This window comes from Saimiri boliviensis, chromosome 16 (genome assembly GCF_048565385.1).
Source record: "Saimiri boliviensis isolate mSaiBol1 chromosome 16, mSaiBol1.pri, whole genome shotgun sequence".
Lineage (NCBI taxonomy): Eukaryota > Metazoa > Chordata > Mammalia > Primates > Cebidae > Saimiri > Saimiri boliviensis.
In genome coordinates, this window is record NC_133464.1 from 363987 (window position 1) to 382673 (window position 18687).

An 18687-nucleotide genomic window follows, 5' to 3' on the forward strand; every position below is an offset into this window, starting at 1 on the left:
TCTGGACTTCAGCCCGGGTCTGAACTGGGTGTGACCGATGCAGCCCGTGGTGCGTGTGGGGTTGTGGGGTTGGAGCCAGTTCCCATTTCTGCCTGAGGCCCCACTACCGGCCTTTTCCCTGCGTTGAGGGGCTGCGGAGAGCGACCCCCACACAGGCCAGCCCCTCGCGTCGCTGAGGGCCTTTGCAAGCACCCCCAGGTCTTCGCTTCAGCTGTGTTTTGTTTTGTTGCTTCTGAAGGAAAAGGTTCCACTCGACTTTTCAGGTCTAGTGCGTTCGTATTTGGTTCTGAGCCCTCGAGGTGCAGGAGCAGCCGCTCGCTTTGATCTCGTCACCCATCCGTGTTTTCTCTTCCCCGGAGCAGCCATTGCTCTGGGAGCCCAGGGACCCTCCTCAGCTCATGGCTCCCACCGGGGTGGCCACCTCGGCGTCCGGTGGTGACTGCGCAGGACACATGCTTCCCACCCCCTCCTCAGAGGCTCCAGGAGCAAAGTGCTGTTTCCAGAGCCATGCCTGCAGCAGGAGCGTCTCCACGCTGGGTATGCACCCGAGCTGCATGCAGGGCGTAGAGACCCGGGAGGGGGGTCCCGTGTCCAACACTGACGAGACCCGGGAGGGGGGTCCCGTGGCGAACTCTGAGGATACCCGGGAGGGGGGTCCCGTGTCCAACACTGATGAGACCTGGGAGGGGGGTCCCGTGGTGAACTCTGATGAGACCTGGGGGGTAGTCCCGTGGCAAACTCTGAGGAGACCCGGGAAGGTGGTCCCGTGGTGCACTGTGATGGCCACAGCCCAGGTGCTTTCATGGCTCGTGGAATCAGTTCCTCAGACAGGACAAGGCTGGGTGCTGCCAGGCCTTTTCCTTCCTTGAGCCCCTATTCATGGAGCGTTGGCTGGGCCAGCTCAGAGTGTGGCAGCCATTGTGGCAGCCGATGGTTCTGGCTCTGGGCAGCAGTGAGATTCTGAGGCCTGGAGTCAGGGCTGGGGCTGACCTGCTGGAGACCCCTTCCTAGCTGTGACCCTCACTCAGGGCTGACCTGCCGGAGACCCCCTTCCTAGCTGTGACCCTCACTCAGGAGTGACCTGCCGGAGACCCCCTTCCTAGCTGTGACCCTCACTCAGGACTGACCTGCCGGAGACCCCCTTCCTAGCTGTGACCCTCACTCAGGGCTGACCTGCCGGAGACCCCCTTCCTAGCTGTGACCCTCACTCAGGAGTGACCTGCCGGAGACCCCCTTCCTAGCTGTGACCCTCACTCAGGGCTGACCTGCTGGAGACCCCCTTCCTAGCTGTGACCCTCACTCAGGGCTGACCTGCTGGAGACCCCCTTCCTAGCTGTGACCCTCACTCAGGGCTGACCTGCTGGAGACCCCCTTCCTAGCTGTGACCCTCACTCAGGGCTGACCTGCCGGAGACCCCCTTCCTAGCTGTGACCCTCACTCAGGGCTGACCTGCTGGAGACCCATTCCTAGCTGTGACCCTCACTGAGGACTGACCTGCCGGAGACCCCCTTCCTAGCTGTGACCCTCACTCAGGGCTGACCTGCTGGAGACCCCTTCCTAGCTGTGACCCTCACTCAGGGCTGACCTGCCGGAGACCCCCTTCCTAGCTGTGACCCTCACTCAGGCCATCCATGCCGGAGACCCCCTTCCTAGCTGTGACCCTCACTGAAGACTGACCTGCTGGAGACCCCCTTCCTAGCTGTGACCCTCACTCAGGAGTGACCTGCCGGAGACCCCCTTCCTAGCTGTGACCCTCACTGAGGACTGACCTGCCGGAGACCCCCTTCCTAGCTGTGACCCTCACTCAGGGCTGACCTGCTGGAGACCCATTCCTAGCTGTGACCCTCACTGAGGACTGACCTGCCGGAGACCCCCTTCCTAGCTGTGACCCTCACTCAGGGCTGACCTGCTGGAGACCCCTTCCTAGCTGTGACCCTCACTCAGGGCTGACCTGCCGGAGACCCCCTTCCTAGCTGTGACCCTCACTCAGGCCATCCATGCCGGAGACCCCCTTCCTAGCTGTGACCCTCACTGAAGACTGACCTGCCGGAGACCCCCTTCCTAGCTGTGACCCTCACTCAGGAGTGACCTGCCGGAGACCCCCTTCCTAGCTGTGACCCTCACTGAGGACTGACCTGCCGGAGACCCCCTTCCTAGCTGTGACCCTCACTCAGGGCTGACCTGCTGGAGACCCCCTTCCTAGCTGTGACCCTCACTCAGGGCTGACCTGCTGGAGACCCCCTTCCTAGTTGCATCTCACTCGGGGCCATCCCCACCGGCAGACCTGGGTCGCAGCACCCAGGCTGCCTGTGTGGAAGCCCCACTCGTTCTTTCTGAATGCGGTGCCCTCTGCTTCCATGTCAGAACATTTCCCTCTAATGGGGAGGGGTGAACCTGCACCGTCAGGCCCAGGTGCCCCTGGATGCGGAGAAAGCCAGCCCAGGCAGGGGAGGGCGTGGCTTGGGGCGAGGGGAGGCGGTGGAGCTGGGGGGGGTTCGGCCCCAAGCAGCCCGAACCTCTGGGCACCTACTTCATTCTGGCCCGGGCTGCATGGGGGTTTCCAAGGCTGGGGTCAGACTGGTGGATATGCCATTAGCAGAGATTCAGGAAGAGGAACCAGTTCTGGGAAAAGCATCTGTGCAGAGCCCAGGGGACTGGCTGTGCCGGACTCTCCTCCAGAGGTCGGGGTAGGGTGCTCCCACAGGGCTGGTTTTCCCATGGCTTTTGGGATGAGGGCTTTTCTGGGGAATTCCAGATGCCCCTGGGGCTGCAGCTGCCAAGCTCAGCCTTCTCAGGAAGCCTTGCTGGCCTGGGCTGGGGCTGACCCCCGAGAGGGCCTGGAGGCTGGAGCAGCCTGGAAGGGACGCCCGCCCTCCCCGGTCCTCTGCCTCCCTGACAACTGATCTCCAAGACTTCAACTGCTGAGATTCTGGGATTTGCGGTCAGCCCTATGGGCTGGGATCATAATTAGTTAAGGGGCGTTGGCCAGAGGGAAGGGGCTCTGGGCACCATGGGCCCTCAGCCATCACCTGTAGGGATGGTGGGAGCAGGCTTCTGCGCCCAGTCCTCAGACCTGGCTCTGCCGGCCGCTGCACGGAGCCAGGCAGGAGAGATTCCGAGAAGTCCCACTGCGGGCCTGCTTGGACTTCCCAAGCGTGCCAGGGGCTGTGTAGGTGCGCAGCTGTGAAAAGCTAGTGTCTCCTTCACTGTGCAGGCTAGTGTGACAGGCATTAAACTCACACTGCCAGGGACCGGTCTGGACGCCGCATCCCCAGGGCGGCAGAGGAGTGAAGTGTTGGCTCTTTCCCTGGGGAAGCGGGAAGGCCCAGTTGTGCCCAAGAGGCAGAGGTTCAGGCTAAGGGAGGGAGTCAGGTGTCCTTATGATCCTGGGAGGTCTCCTCGTGTTGTGGCACGCTTGCACACATGCACATGCACACGCTACACACACGTGCACGTGCACATACGTACACCCACGACCCTGGGACAGCCTGGGGCAGGGTTGCGTGGCTCCATGGCACAGTACTGGGTGGACGTAAGGGAGGCCCACGGGGCTTCCACCGGCTTTCCCTTTAGCCGAGGGCCCGTCTGGCTGAGTCAGATGCCCGGAGTTTAAACACGGTTCCAACTTCTCAGACAGTTCTTCATCGTCTTTGTTGTACCTGACGCAGCTGAGGCTGGGGACACCCTCCAGAGAGCCCTGTGGCTCCCAGGGACCTCGTCCCAGGAGGCTCGGCGGGTTGTGTTCGGGGCACCGGGGTCTGAGTGCCCCACGGTGGCCTCTTGCTTTCCACGACTTGAGCTCTCTTCTGGCAACTGCTTTTCGATTTTCTAATATTTCGTATTTGTATAAGAAATATTTTGTTTTTAGGACGACAACTTGCTATTTTTCCTAACAGCTTTTTCCCCATTTGTCACTGACCTGTTCTCTTAGGTGGCTGCGTGTTGGTGGGGGGGGTCCCAATCTTTGGATTGTTCCAGAGCCCAAGGCTGGCCTGGCCGTGCCACACAGGAAAGCACAGAGGAATTCAAACGAGAGGGATGTTTTCTGGGAATGCACTTGATCCTCTAAGATCTGCATAAAAAGAAGACCGTGGTGGTTGAGCTGTAATTAGTAAGAAATTACTGGGGCTCCTCCTCACCCTGGCCTGGCGATGGGAAGTCAGAAGAGAGTGATTGATCACTTTTACGTCAGCAGCTTCTGATGATGAAGCGTCCCCTCCCTTGTTATCCGTGGGGCAGAGTCACATGGAGTTTCTCTGTGAGGCAAGTTCCACACCAGGGCTTGTTGGTCGAGACCCCTCAGAAGGCATCGACCCGTGGCTGGGAGAGGAGGGGGGCCTGCCGCTGTGGCACTGGTGGTGGATGTGTGGCTGGGAGAGGAGGGGGCCCTGCTACTGTGGCACTGGTGGATGCATGGCTCGGGGAAGAGGGAGGCCACTGTGGCACTGGTGGTGAATGTGTGGCTCAGGGAAGAGGGAGGCCACTGTGGCACTGGTGGTGAATGTGTGGCTCGGGGAAGAGGGAGGCCACTGTGGCACTGGTGGTGAATGTGTGGCTCGGGGAAGAGGGAGGCCACTGTGGCACTGGTGGTGAATGTGTGGCTCGGGGAAGAGGGAGGCCACTGTGGCACTGGTGGTGGATGCGTGGCTGGGAGAAGACGGTGACCTGCACTGTGGCACTGGTGGTGGATGCGTGGCTGGGGGAGGAGGGAGGCCGCTGTGGCACTGGTGGTTCTCTTGCTGCCACTGGGTGATCCCAGGCGGTCTCCCCCAGAGGCGCGAGCAGTGAGGATGTCTGCAGGACCTCAGTCCGGTTTCCCGAATTCCCCAGCTGGTCCCATCCGTCTGGAATCTGCGGCATTCCTTTCTCTGTTCATCATTTCCTGTTCCATTCAGTGCTCCTCGAGTATTTAGAGAAGGAGTTTCTTGGTGTTTGGAACCAAGAATGTGTTTATGCAAATCCTGAGTGAAAAATAAAAGACTGTGGAAAGAAACACTTTTCACTACAGTTTTGCCTAGCGCCTTTATTTTTAAGTTTGTTTTGTTTTGTAAAGTATATTTCTGTGTTTTCTTCAGGGAAGGCCTTTCCCCATCCCATGTCCCCTTCCCAGGCCCGGGAAAACTGTTTAGTCCAGAGAGCTGGCGTGCGTGGGTTGGGAGCAAAGCGGAGGGTAGAGGGGCAGGCGGCCGATCTCAGACCCACAAAAAACACTTGATTTCTTTCCAGACCACGAGTCATTGTAATGGGTGACCGTTTAGTTCTGTGCTCCCCTGGCTTCCTTCTGGGGGATCCCACGGTGGCACCACCCCTGCTGCTGCTCACCCCCATGGCTTCCCTCTGTAGCTGCTCTGGAACCAGCGGGTTTAGTAAACGTAAAGGTTGGTGTATTTCAGGCAGGATATAGCTGCTGACTTTCCGCAGAGCTGGCCTGGGCTGGTGAATAATTGATCACAGATTTGTGGATGGTCCCTGAGCGTGCGGCGCTCTGAGGCTGCCACTGTGTAGAAGCTGGTCTAGATTGTAGAATGGCAGTGGCTTAAAAGTGGTGATGACATTGGTTTTCAAAAGAAATATTTCAGAATTATTTGGGGCATTTCTGTATGCATCTAATCAGAGAATTGTGAGGCTTGTAAAAATGTGCTGTGCATTCTTGACTGGTGTGTTTGTTAGGATTTGGGGCTGGAGTTAGGATGTGATGGAGTCAGTGTGAGACAGATGACTTTTTAAGGGCACCCACCAAAAGGCAATGGCAGGAACTTTTAGTTTTACTTGATGTGTTAATTACAAATATTAGTTAGAGTCAAGTTATTTTTCAGAAGCTTCCCCACCCACTGAAAATCCTCCCATAGGGACTTCACTGGGGGATCTGAATCACGTAGGTGGGGGCGGACCTCAGTCTGCCGCCCCAGGGCTCCCGGGAGCCGGCCGCAGCCATCAGAAGCCATGAACCAGGACTGCCGCAGGATGTGAGGCAATTACTGGCTGTGCGTTCCAAGTTGTTATAGACTAAGGGATGAATAAGACACAGCCATCAGCATAGTCATGTGTTTATGAGAATAACAAGAAGAATTTTCACGCTCCTTGGAGAGTGGAGCTACCATGGTGCTCAGGAAGAGTGAGGCACTTGTAACCGCTGTTCCTGCGTGCTCACGGACAGACACTGGGAGGGCACATGTTTGCGCACAGCAATATCCACATATGCAGACAGGTGCGTGTGCATGCACCCCTTAAATGTGTGCACACTCACATCTGCTCACCACACAGTGCACCCCCACACATCTCCTCACCACACATGTGCACACCCATGCATGTCCTCACCCACACACACATGCTCACATGTGCAAACCCACACATCTCACCCACATACCTGCACATCCACACACATGCTCACCACACACACACACACGTGCACACCCACACACGTCCTCACCACACGTGCACACCCACACGTGTGCTCACCCACGCGTGCACACCCACATGCACACCCACACACATGCTCACCACACACCTGCACACCCGCACACAGGCACACCTGCACACAGGCACATCCACACACGTGCACACATGTGCACACCCACACAAGTGCTCACCCACACGTGTGCACACAAATGTGCACACCCATACGTGTGCACACAAATGTGCACACCCACACACTGCACACCCACACAGGCACACCTACACATGCACACACGTGCTCACCCACACACGTGCACTTGCAGGGCAGTGGAAATGACCCAGATGCCCTGGGTGTCCCATGGACTGCAGAGGGCAGTGGAAATGACCCAGATGCCCCGGGTGTCCCATGAACTACAGAGGGCAATGGAAATGACCCAGCCGCCCGGGGGTGCCGTGGACTGTTGAGGGCACTGGAAATGACCCAGCTGCTTCGAGGTCTGTGCTGTTGTTCTGATGGCTTTATCTCTAGGGCTCAGTCTCTTGTGACAGGAAGTGGTATTAATGAATCAGTTAATCATTTCGTAATGTGGGATGTCGTCCTGTGACCAGCCTTCAGGCATGCAGGCGCCTCCCCATGTGCCCGGCACTAACCCAAGCTTCGTGTTTCGTGGCTGTGTGGCCTCTCCCAGGCCGAGGGCGTGACCGTGCTGCCTCCCTGTCACCACGGTGCTGTGTTCCCTTGCTGAACTTACGTGCTCACCAACCGCCCCGGCCGGGAGACTCTGGGGGAAGACAGCTCCCGCACGGCGGCACAGGGTCCTAAACGCGTCGCCGCTGGACGTGAACCGAAGCCGCCACCGCCGCCACGAGCAAAGCCTCCCGTGCGTTCCAAGTATTTTTACACGGCCGGACCTGGCCCTGTGCCTCGTTCAGCGGCCTCTCTGTGGGAATCTCCTTCTCCTGCTGGGGCCTGCAGCTGCCCACAACTGGGGCTGGGGCTAGGGCTGGGATTGGGGGTGCTTTCGCCCACAGTTGGGGGTCATGCTGGAGAATTTCCCAGCTTAGCACACCCCTTGTTTCCAGAGTTGGGAGTTAGAGGTCGTTCCCTTGTCGGCCATGACCCTGCCCTGTCCCTGCACATGAGAACAGGCTGTTCTGGGGGGAGTGTGTTTAACCTGCCCACGGGTTTAGGCTGAAACCTTGCCCACATTTTATTAAGGGATACCCGTAAACAAAGGTCGGCAAAGGATGAAGGAAAACAAGCTGCTTTTAGAAGTCAATTAAATACATGATCGTGCTCAACTCATTTTGGCCTGTGTGGTTTAAAGAGCAGACAAGAATATACTGTTATTTATTTACAGGTAAAATGAGGGTCTGGGCCCATTTGGCACCATTTAGCAAGTGAACGGGCAGCTGTTGTGGCCGGACCACACTTTGACGGACAGAGCCAGGACATGTGCAAGGAGCATTTGCAGATTAATTCATCTCCCTCCGTCTGTCCGTATCCCCGTTCCTTCACCCCTCGCTTGCAAGGCCGAGATATCCCAGAGATCTTTCCAGAGGGTTCTGGACTCAAGTCTAATGAAGGAAACCCCAGGAAGCCCAGAAGAAAAAGTCAGCGTGTAACAGGAGGAAATCCGCTTTGCGCTCCACAGTGGAGTTGCGGTTGCCTTTCTGACGTGGCCCGTGGCCGTGCTGAGGACAGGGCTGGTCTTCCTCCTCTGCGTGGACATCGCAGGCGCTCGCCGCAGAGCGGTGGACTGAGGGGCGTGGTGCGAGCCACTGATCTCGATGGCAGCTGTCTTACGGTCCTGGGTAGCATTCGTCCCCTCTGGTTTTCTCACTGGCATCTTTCTCTCTTTTTAAGAAGGTAATTAAAAGCAATGTTGTTCTTCCAAAGCAACGGAGCAGAGCTCTGCTCGACATTTTACATGCATTTCTCCGGTTTTCCTTTTGTTCCCTGCCAGCCACTGTGCTGCTGTGCTGAGCTCAAGCCGCAGGTGCGTCTGCCCGAGGGCTGGGCCCTGTCAGGAGGAGCCGTCTGGAGGCCCCGGGTCTCCACGGAAGGAGGTGCCCTGTGAGAGACGACGTGCCAGGAGGAGGCTGATGTGGCCGAGCAGACAAACTTACATGCAGAAAAGCCTCGCTGTGGAAGTGGCCCCGGAGGGCAGCAGCCACTGGGCTCTGGAGCCGGCGCGTGTCCCCTTAGGGTCATCCCCACCCACCGGCTCCGGCCCGCACATCGGGAAAGGCTGCCCGTGCATGGCAGGGCTCCGCTCCACTCTGGAGTCCTGCTCTGCCCCTGCTGGCATGGGCTGGGCCTTCCTCTGAGGCCCAGGGGCCTTAGTGCCTCCCAGCCCCACCCTCCAGCCCTTCTGGGCTAAGCACCTTCCCAGTTTCCTGCTGGCCTCTGAGCCACTCTCCGAAGGGGAAGTGTTGCTTTTTGCTGAGGATTCTCTTGGAAACCCTTTGAACTGTGAGGTGAACCCACGGTGGGTGCCTCTGCCTGGATGTTGGTATCCCCTGTGGCCCCATGGGGAGTGGCAGTTGGGGCACCTTGGCCATGGGAGAGGAGGACCAGGCTGGCCACAGAGGCCTGAGTGTGTGGGGCTGGGGCAAGCAGGGGGAGCTGGCGTCCCCGGCCCATCCTCCAGTTCCCAAGCCTTACCCCGGGCTCTCCAGGTGGGGTCCCCACACCTGCAGCATCTGCTTCCCCAGGAACGTGTGTGGAGTGCACGCAGCAGGCTCTCCCCTAGACCTGCAGAGCTGGTAAATCTTGGGCAGGGCTGGCCATCTCTGTGTCCACGGGCCCTGCAGAGGGTGCCTGTCCGGCTGACACCTGGGAAACCCTGGTCTAAAGAGTGCAGTTCTCTTCCTGTGGAGTGTCAGGACCAGACCGGCTTCCCGAACAGAAGCTTCCTGCAGACCTTCTGTTCCTCCGGGAGGGCCCTGACTTTCTCATGGTGGACATCCTCCCACCTGGCCGGGTTCCAGCTGCCCTGGGCCCCCTGGAAGACTCCGGAGATTAATGAGCAGACACGGGGCTGCCTGGAGCTGGCCAAGCCCGGTGCCCTCCTAATGCCATTTTTTGGTAACACCCATTCACAGTAGCCTGGCCGAGGAGGGTGTTCTTCTCTTTATTTGCTACCACTAAACCCACCTGGTTAAAACTTAGCCTGGCGAGCCCTGGTCCTGGGTGCTGGAGCGGGTGCCTGGAAGCCACCGTTTCCAGGGAGAGGAGGGATGATGTCACTTACGGGGCCGCACAAAGAGGCGAATCTACCTTTGCTTTTCCTGCCTGCGCCTGTTCCTCGGAATTAGGGCGACGTCTGTGCCTCCTTCACCAGAATAAACAAGCTATTTTAAGTCGATGGCCCCAACCCCAAGCAAGACACAGGATTTGATGATCCTCTGGAAGTGCCGTTTCTGCTCAGATTGCAGCCAGGGTGTTCTAATTCCCGAGCACAGATGGAGGCTTGACATACTCTGCTCTTACACATGAGGTCTTCTGAGCAGCTTGTGTAGCTGGAGGCCGCTTTGGAGAAAACACGACGGCCATGGACATACTTGCAAATGCCAAGGTGGTCAGCGGGCGTGGGGAGGCTGGGCTGTGCGGCGGGAAGTGAGGCTTCCCTCCCTCCTGGAAGCCCCAGCCCGTTAGAACCCAGCCTGCAGCTTGCCTGTGGCCAGCGGTGTGCGTTCCACGGTGCGGTTTTAGTTTTCTCACCTCGAGCAACCCTGGATTATAACAGGCCTCCGGCAGTATCCTTCACGGCCCGAGCATGGCTCAGCTCCCGAGCGGGGCCCAGGCCCAGACCCTCCCTCCACTGCCCCACACCTGGGACACTGTGGCTCTCGGGAGGATTCTCGTTCCCCAAACCGTCTGTGGCGGCCGCTTGCTGGCGTCCGGATGGGTGTCCTGGTGCTGTGAGGCTCTGGTCCCGGCCCCCTGGGGACATGGGAGGCTGAGCGGGAGAAGGCGGCGGTGACAGGTGATGGGTGTCACGCCCCCGGCGCAGGTGCCGGGAGGGGGCTGTCGGTCCTCACAGAAGCCGGGGAGGGGGGCTGGTCGTGTTCTCTTGCGGATGAGGAAACGGTGCTCTGGGAGGGAAGTGCTTTGCCAGGCTCTTGCTGGGCCACAGCTGCCCGCTGCCCTCCCGAGGAGTCCTTTGAGCAAGGTGGAGGGCGAGTGCGCAGAACCCGTCTGCGTAGGGCCAGGGGGTCGCGCAGCTGTGCCCTGAGCAGGGGTGTGGGCGCAGGCACGGTGCGGAGAGGCTGTGTCCATTCCACCTCATCTCAGACACAGAGATTTGAGTTGTGCATAATGTTCACATGCACGAAATGTTCTGCTCTTAGCAATTGTAAAATTATGTACAATCTACCGTACAGGCATCGCAGCACAGGGTTTGGTCAGGGGCCCGCGCCCGTCTCTCCCTGGTCCTGGCCGGCTGGGCTTGGGTACCCAGCGCAGGGATCCAGGTTCCAGGCCCTCCTGGGCACTGCCGAATTCTGTCCACTGACTTGGATCTTTTATGTTTCATTCTGAGCATTTCTGTTTCTGTTGATTCACTATCTTTTCTGGTTATAGAAAGAATAATTTTTCTCTTAACCGCCCAGGCTGCAGCCACGTGTGACTGGTCAGGTTTCTGTGAGGGGGAGAGGGCCTGGCCTCTCGCTGGGCTCCGCCAGCCGCTGGCTGCCCTGACGATGCCGCTGCAGCAGCGTCTGTGGGTGGCTGAGGAGACGGCACGTTCCTGAGTAGCCGCACCCCAGGGTGCTCTGCAGGCCGCCCGGGTCTCAGAGCCAGACCCCCATGATGCTGAGCCTCATGCTGCTGCGAGACCACCCTGGTCAGAGACCCACCCGGCCCCCTGCCTCTGGCGGCGTCCCTCTGGAAGCCGTGGGAGGCTGCGGCGGCATCTGGAGGCCTGAGGGCCTGGGCTCCGGGGCTGCGCGGTCCTGGTGGAGCAGAAGGAGGAGTTTGTCGGGTAGATGGTGCTGGGCTCCGGTTTTGCTTTGAGGTCTACGTTCCTTTGAGAGAAAACAGCTCAGCTGCGTTTTATTCCTCTCGGCCGTCCTCGTGGCTGGTGTGTGTGGAAGAAGATTAGAGAGGGCCCTGTGTGAGCGTGTGCAGCCCACGGCAGGCGCCGAGTCCGTGGCCGGGCTGCTCTCACTTTATTCTGAAGCTGTCACTGGCTTGGGATTTGGTAAAAGGCGGGGGTGTGGGTTGGAGTGGAGCTCGGAGATGCTCAGCGAGAGCAGGCTGCGAACGCGCCTGCGGGTGTGTATGGGGAGCACGCCGAGCAGGGCGGCTGCGTCGGAGATATAAAGAGGAGAAGAAGAGGACGCGGTGCCTCGGGAGAGCCCCTGCTGCTCACACAACACTTCCCGAGACAGGCTTCGTGTGCTTGCTGCCCACACAGGTGCCAAGCAAGGCCCTGGCGCCAGAGACGTGGGCTGAAAACCAAGCAAACTGAACGTCTGTGACCGTCACGCAGCCGGGGCCCTAAGAACGTGGCCGTGTGGTTGTCAGACCGGGGCTCTGCTGCTGCCGCCCGGCTTAGGGAATGCAGTGGGGAGAAATGCGCCCTCTGAGTTCCCCTGGGATTTTGGCCGGCTTGAGGTTGCAAACAGGTGAGGTGGCCGAGTGGAGAGCCTTGCTGTGACAGAGACCCGGGGGCCCCGCCGCCACCCGCCTAGAGCCGCCGCAGCCTGGCTCGCCGCCGGAGCTCTGCGTGCTGTGCCTGAACCGAGGCGCCCGCGTTGCTGCTGCCAGTTCTGCTGCTCTGGAAAACCTCTCTGTGCGACGCCGGATCCTCCTTGCGACTGAAGAGGAGCCACGTTGTTACGGAAGGGCCGGGACCCAGACACGTGGAGGGCTGTGGCTTCGCCACGCGCTCTGCGGTCCCGCTCCCGAGTGAGCCACGCGCAGCCGCAAGTGTGACTGACAGTGACTCAGAAGCTGTGCACCTGAGGTGTGAATCCCACCTGGTCTGGCGCCAAGAAAACAGCACCTCAGTGATGGGAGGTGGGGTGACGGGTGCAAGGTGAGGGCCGTGGGGTGATGAGGGTGGGGTAAGCGGTGCGGGGTGATGGGCGCATTTTGACGGCAGAGGGGTGACAGGAGGCAGGGTGATGGGTGTGGGGTGATGGGTGTGTTTTGATGGGGGCAGGGTGACAGGGGCGGGGTGATGGAAGCTGGGTGACCGACACGGTGGCGGGGGTGGGATGATACGACTGTGGGGCGTGGCACCCAGAGGCTGGCTCAGGTCCCAGCCAAGTGCGAGCTGGTCCACGTCAGCCTCTGGTTTTGAAACGCTGAGCCTGGCTCCGTTCTGAAAAGCGCAGCGGTAATTTGAGCCTTGTTCTGAATGGCCCCGCTGATTCATCCTGCTTTTCAGGGCCCTGCTGAAAGACAGCGGCTTCTGCTTCCTCTCTCCTGGCGGCCTGGCACTTCCTGAGAGGACTGGGCATGTGGGTAGCCACGGTGGGGTCACCTTTTAAACAGGGGAACAGGTTTCGCAGACGCAGTCGCTTCCACGGGAACCTTCTAGAGCTCACCCACAGCAGCCCGGAGTTCCAGGGAGGCCTGGCCGCTTGCCTGGGTCATGAGGGACGGGCCGTTCCCCAGCCCTGGGTGGGAAGAGCCCAGGCCTCAGGCAGGACAGGCGCCTGGGTGAGAAGACACCTGCCCTGTGGGAGCAGGTGCAGCCCTTCAGAAGCAGACCTCCACTGTGGGAAAATCAGACCCATGGTGCCACGCCGCACGAAGCTGGGACACACAGACCACGTCCTCCACCAGGGTCGGGACACGAAGGCTGGACACGTGGGCCATGTCGCCCTTGAGGACCAGGTCACAAAGGAGGGACACACAGGCCCGTCCCCTGTGACACACCCCCCCTGAGGACCAGGACACCAAGGAGGGACACACGGGCCCACCCCCCTCGAGGGTCAGGATGCCCAGGGTCAAAGCTGGAGGCTGAACGCCGTCCACAGACCGTGGCTGGAAGGAGACTGCCAGGTTGAAATGCCGGCGCGTCTGATCAGGTGTGGCCGTGTGGTGGAAGAGGCAGGAGGTGTAGCCGTGCATCCAGCTCTTCTCCCGGCTGCGGCTCTGGGTGGGGCTGACTGAGGGAGGTCACGGTTAACTTTCTACCTGGAGACTTAACTGGCTAGAATGAATATCTATTTCTTTGTAATTGAGAACATTTTAAAACACAGAAAAATAGTTTCCTTATAAAACTTTTAATTTTAAACATACGCAGAGCTTTCTAAAAGGGATGCAGCGTAGAGTTTGGTCTCTGTGGGCCGAGCCTTCCTTGTGCCTGGAGGATGGCCAGGTGGTTTTGTACTGTGTGTCATAGTTTGTACCCATCTGGTTCGGGGTTAAACCAAAAACGATTAATAAGGTAATGGTGTTGATCAGCTCAGCAGACAGAGCCCAAGCCCCTCCCTGTGCCAGGCCTTATGCTGTGGAGTAGGAATCGTGGTCTCAGGGGGACTCGCGTGTGAATTTCTACAGCTACAGCGAGAAAAATGGACATTTAGTCACGAAGCTGTTTTATGTTTAAACTTAATTCGGAAAAATTGCCATTATTACCCGTAATGAGTTGGCTCTGTCAGTATTTAATATAAGCGAAGGGATTGTTGGGAAAGGTGAAATTAGACCTAACCTTTTTATTTGTAATAATCTCGGATGCTGTTAAATTTGTAAGCTTTTCTGTTGCTTTGTAGATGTCTTGGATAAGCTAATTTTAAGTTTTCAAGAATGAGAAGTGGTTTCCACTGAGAGCTGAGCACGTTAGCATCTTTCTTTTGATCAGTTTCTCTGTATTCTTATTTTGCACCATGGAGATGCATGCTACGCACATATATCAATATTAAATACACGTCTGTAAGCTCACAGGAAGCATTGCACTGTACATTTCTATGCATTACTGAAAGTTCATCGGAAAAGGCACTGGGGGTGGCCGTGTGGCGCTCTGTGATGCCTGTTGACCCCAGCACACGCCTCAGTGCCTGCCCCTTCCCGTGTGGCCCTGCTGGAATGGCAGCTCTGCAGGGTCAGGACTGCAGATTGCTCAGCCCAGGGCGGGTGCAGGGTGCTCTGAGTGTCAGAGTGGCTGTGGAAGGGTGGGTGCAGGGTGCTGTGTCAGAGTGTCTGGCTGTGGAAGGGTGGGTGCAGGGTGCTGTGTCAGAGTGTCTGGCTGTGGAAGGGCGGGTGCAGGGTGCTCTGTGAGTGTCAGAGTCTCTGGCTGTGGAAGGGCGGGTGCAGGGTGCTCTGTGAGTGTCAGAGTGTCTGGCTGTGGAATGGTGGGTGCAGGGTGCTCTGTGAGTGTCAGAGTCTCTGGCTGTGGAAGGGCAGGTGCAGGGTGCTCTGAGTGTCAGAGTGTCTGGCTGTGGAAGGGTGGGTGCAGGGTGCTCTGAGTGTCAGTCTCTGGCTGTGGAAGGGTGGGTGTAGGGTGCTCTGTGAGTGTCAGAGTCTCTGGCTGTGGAAGGGTGGGTGCAGGGTGCTGTGAGTGTCAGAGTGTCTGGCTGTGGAAGGGTGGGTGCAGGGTGCTCTGAGTGTCAGTCTCTGGCTGTGGAAGGGTGGGTGCAGGGTGCTCTGAGTGTCAGAGTGGCTGTGGAAGGGCGGGTGCAGGGTGCTCTGTGAGTGTCAGAGTCTCTGGCTGTGGAAGGGCGGGTGCAGGGTGCTCTGTGAGTGTCAGAGTCTCTGGCTGTGGAAGGGTGGGTGCAGGGTGCTCTGTGTCAGTCTCTGGCTGTGGAAGGGCGGATGCAGGGTGCTCTGAGTGTCAGAGTGGCTGTGGAAGGGCGGGTGCAGGGTGCTCTGTGAGTGTCAGAGTCTCTGGCTGTGGAAGGGCGGGTGCAGGGTGCTCTGTGAGTGTCAGAGTGTCTGGCTGTGGAAGGGTGGGTGCAGGGTGCTCTCTGAGTGTCAGAGTCTCTGGCTGTGGAAGGGTGGGTGCAGGGTGCTCTGTGTCAGTCTCTGGCTGTGGAAGGGCGGGTGCAGGGTGCTCTGAGTGTCAGAGTGGCTGTGCAAGGGTGGGTGCAGGGTGCTTTGAGTGTCAGAGTGGCTGTGGAAGGGCGGGTGCAGAGTACTCTGAGTGTCAGAGTGGCTGTGCAAGGGTGGGTGCAGGGTGCTTTGAGTGTCAGAGTGGCTGTGGAAGGGTGGGTGCAGGGTGCTCTGAGTGTCAGAGTGGCTGTGGAAGGGCGGGTGCAGGGTGCTCTGTGAGTGTCAGAGTCTCTGGCTGTGGAAGGGCGGGTGCAGGGTGCTCTGAGTGTCAGAGTGGCTGTGGAAGGGTGGGTGCAGGGTGCTCTGTGAGTGTCAGAGTCTCTGGCTGTGGAAGGGCGGGTGCAGGGTGCTCTGTGAGTGTCAGTCTCACGGTGTGGAACACCGTTTCCTTCCCCATGCTGATTTCTCCTGCTTGGCATCTTACTCTAAGTTTTACAGCTAGCTGACTTCCTTAGACCACTGGAATATCAATTTGCTCTCATGTCATCTTAGAAATATTTTTCAACGATTGAGAAGACATTGTAAATATGCCGTCATGGTCAGGTGTGCGAGGAGGACGGACGGGCGGCTCAGAGCCTGGCCTGGCTTATGTCATTTTCTAAACCCCGGGTGGATCTGGTGCAGACGCTGGTGCCTCCCATCCTGCCTCAGGCCGGGAGTGGTTGAGGGAACATCCATTTGGTCAGTGCTGGCCCTGGATGTGGCCTTGTTGGGCAGGAGACTGGGGTGGAGCTGTGGCGCCTGGTGGTCCCTGTCCCCATCCTACCCTTCTGAAGTGATGGCTTGGCCCTGGGAACTACCTGCCCTGGATGGGGGGCCAGGCATGCTCTCCGTCTCTGAGGGATTCTGGGGCTTGGGAAGTTTGGAGACTTTTGGAGCAGGGCGTGCAGGTGGCCAAAGGGTGTTTATGGCCCGAGGTGGAGGCTGGGCTCAGGCAGGTGAGGGCCTGGGGGACACCCTTCCTGTGTGCTGCTGATGCTGGTGTTGGTGATCCTCAGGTGAGCGTGTGTGGGCTGGGGGGAGTGGCCCAGGTGAGCGTGTGTGGGCTGGGGGGAGTGGCCCAGGTGAGCGTGTGTGGGCTGGGGGGAGTGGCCCAGGTGAGCGTGTGTGGGCTGGGGAGGGGGGACTCAGGTGTGTGTGTGTGGGCTGGGGGGAGTGGCCCAGGTGAGCGTGTGTGGGCTTTGGAGGGAGTGGCCTAGGTGAGCGTGTGTGGGCTGGGGAGGGGGCTGCTCAGGTGAGCCTCTGAGGGCTGGGGAACCAGCTGCACATGTGTGAGCTGGGAAGGGGGGTGCTCAGGTGAGCCTGTATGGGTGTTGGAGGGAGTGGCCCAGGTGAGCGTGTGTGGCCTAGGGGGAGTGGCCCAGGTGAGTGTGTGTGGGCTGGGGAGGGGGGTACTCAGGTGAGCCTGTGTGGGCTTTGGAGGTAGTGGCCTAGGTGAGCGTGTGTGGGCTGGGGAGGGGCCAGGTAAGCATGTGTGGGCTGGGGGGGGGCCAGGTGAGTGTGTGTGGGTTAGGGGAAGTGGCCCAGGTGAGTGTGTGTGGGCTGGGGAGGGGTGTCCAGGTGAGCCTGTGTGGGCTGCAGGGGGGCCCAGGTGAGCATGTGTCGGCTTGGTGGGGGGCTCAGGTGAGCGTGTGTGGGCTGGGGGGGCCAGGTAAGCGTTTGTGGGCTAGGGAGTGGGGGCCTCAGGTGAGCATGGGTGGGCTGGGGAGGGGTGGGTTCTCCAGAACAGTCACCACTCTGCAGCCTGCATCAGGCTGAGTGTGATGCTCTCACAGGCAGTCTTGTCCTGAGTTGTAAATAAGGAAGGAAAAACCCAAGTTTTGATTTGCTATTTTCTTCTGAAGTAGCCACTGAATCCTGAAGTCCCCAGGAAGTGTAGGCTTTTGGCTGTGGTTCTCCACAGGGTGACTGATGAGAGGGTGTCTCTGTGGCCAGCCCACTAGGAGGGCATGACATGCTCACCCTGTCATCGAGCTGGGCGTGCCTGCCCCCGGACTCCGTCCCTGCTGCGTCCCTGATGACGGGGTCAGGGAGAGGCCAGTTCCTGCTAGTCGCACATTTTGTCGGTACAGGTCGTGGGGTGCAGGCTGTGGGCTGAGCCTCTGACCAGGGCGTGGTGGCATCTCAGGCCTCAGGGCCTGTGGGTGTTCGTGGCCAGGGGCAGGCAGCGTGGACGAATGGGGGTGGAGGCTGTGAGCTGCGACTCTGGCTTGGGTGTCAGGCGCTCTTTGGGGGCTTGGTTCTGTGTCCCCCGTCCCCCCACCCCAGGATCTACCTGGCCTTCCCTTTGGATGCAGCACGTGTCTGGGGTTCTTACTGTTTTTGTGCTTTGAGAGGGTGAGAGCTACCCAGGAGAGAATGCCAGGCTCTTCCAAGATACCCCAAAGGGCCAGGGCAGGCTTCACTGTGCGGAGGCCAGCCGTGGTCTCGTGGGCATCTCTCCCAACCTGGGCCAGGTGCACAGTGGGGTCGTGCAGACGTGCACACATACCCGATGGACTGGGTCTCCTCAAAGCAGAGCCGGGACACCTGGCTTCTCTGCCAAACAGCAGCAGTCACGGCTGGCGGCCACAGCTGCATTTCTCCCCCTGGGGCAGGTGGCGCCAGAGCTGCCCACGTCACCGCAGCCTCACTCTTAGGGGTGAGCAAGTCCCCAGACCCCAGCCACCTTGCTGGCCTGTGAGGGAGTAGCGGGGGGTGGTTTGCATCAGGGACCCCAACTCTGGGAGCCCCGTGGTGCCTTGTGGCTGGGTGGGCAGCACTGCCCGTCTTTGTCCACAATATGGTACAGATGACTAGGTCTCCCTGGTGTTTCCCGGCCCACAGCACTCTGGCCTCCACAGGCTTTGCCGCCCTCCCCAGGGGTCAGGAAGCCCCAGAGGTCACAGGGCAGAGGGCGTCTGTGGGAGTGACACCCTGGGGGCAGGTGGGGAGGACAGGTCAGGGAGGATGGTGGTGAGGCCACGGGCTTGGCCATGATACCCCCCCGTGAGCTGCAGCCCCACTTCTGCCCCAGCCACTGGCCATGGGCGAGCATTGCCTCCTGCAAAATGGGTCTCGATGGTTCCTGAGAGTTTGTGTGTGGAGGGCAGTGCTGGCACATGTCAGAGACGGGGGCCCTGCACCTCCTGCCCCTCCCACACCGCTGCCACTGGGGGAGGGTGGGCCTGAGATTTGGCCTCTCCCTCCCTCTCTGCCTCCCTGTCTCTGTCTCTGCCCCACTCCCCCTTGCCGTCTCTCTCCCTCCTTTGCTCTTGCTCTGCCCCAGCGCCCAGCACAGG

The 18687-nt window shown here is 59.4% G+C and overlaps 1 protein-coding gene across 3 annotated transcripts in view; it reads left to right on the top strand.

Annotated features, from left to right (window-relative positions):
* RASA3 (RAS p21 protein activator 3) overlaps positions 1 to 18687 on the top strand; it is a 137129-nt gene that overhangs the window by 8130 nt on the left and 110312 nt on the right. Inside the window, exon 1 of one of the 3 annotated variants that reach the window (XM_074387376.1) lies at positions 2491 to 12443. The exons of the other annotated variants lie outside the window; for them this stretch is intronic. The gene's annotated coding sequence lies outside the window, so the exon portion shown is untranslated. Of the gene's footprint in view, positions 1 to 2490; positions 12444 to 18687 lie in introns of those variants that run through there. 3 annotated transcript variants of the gene reach the window in all.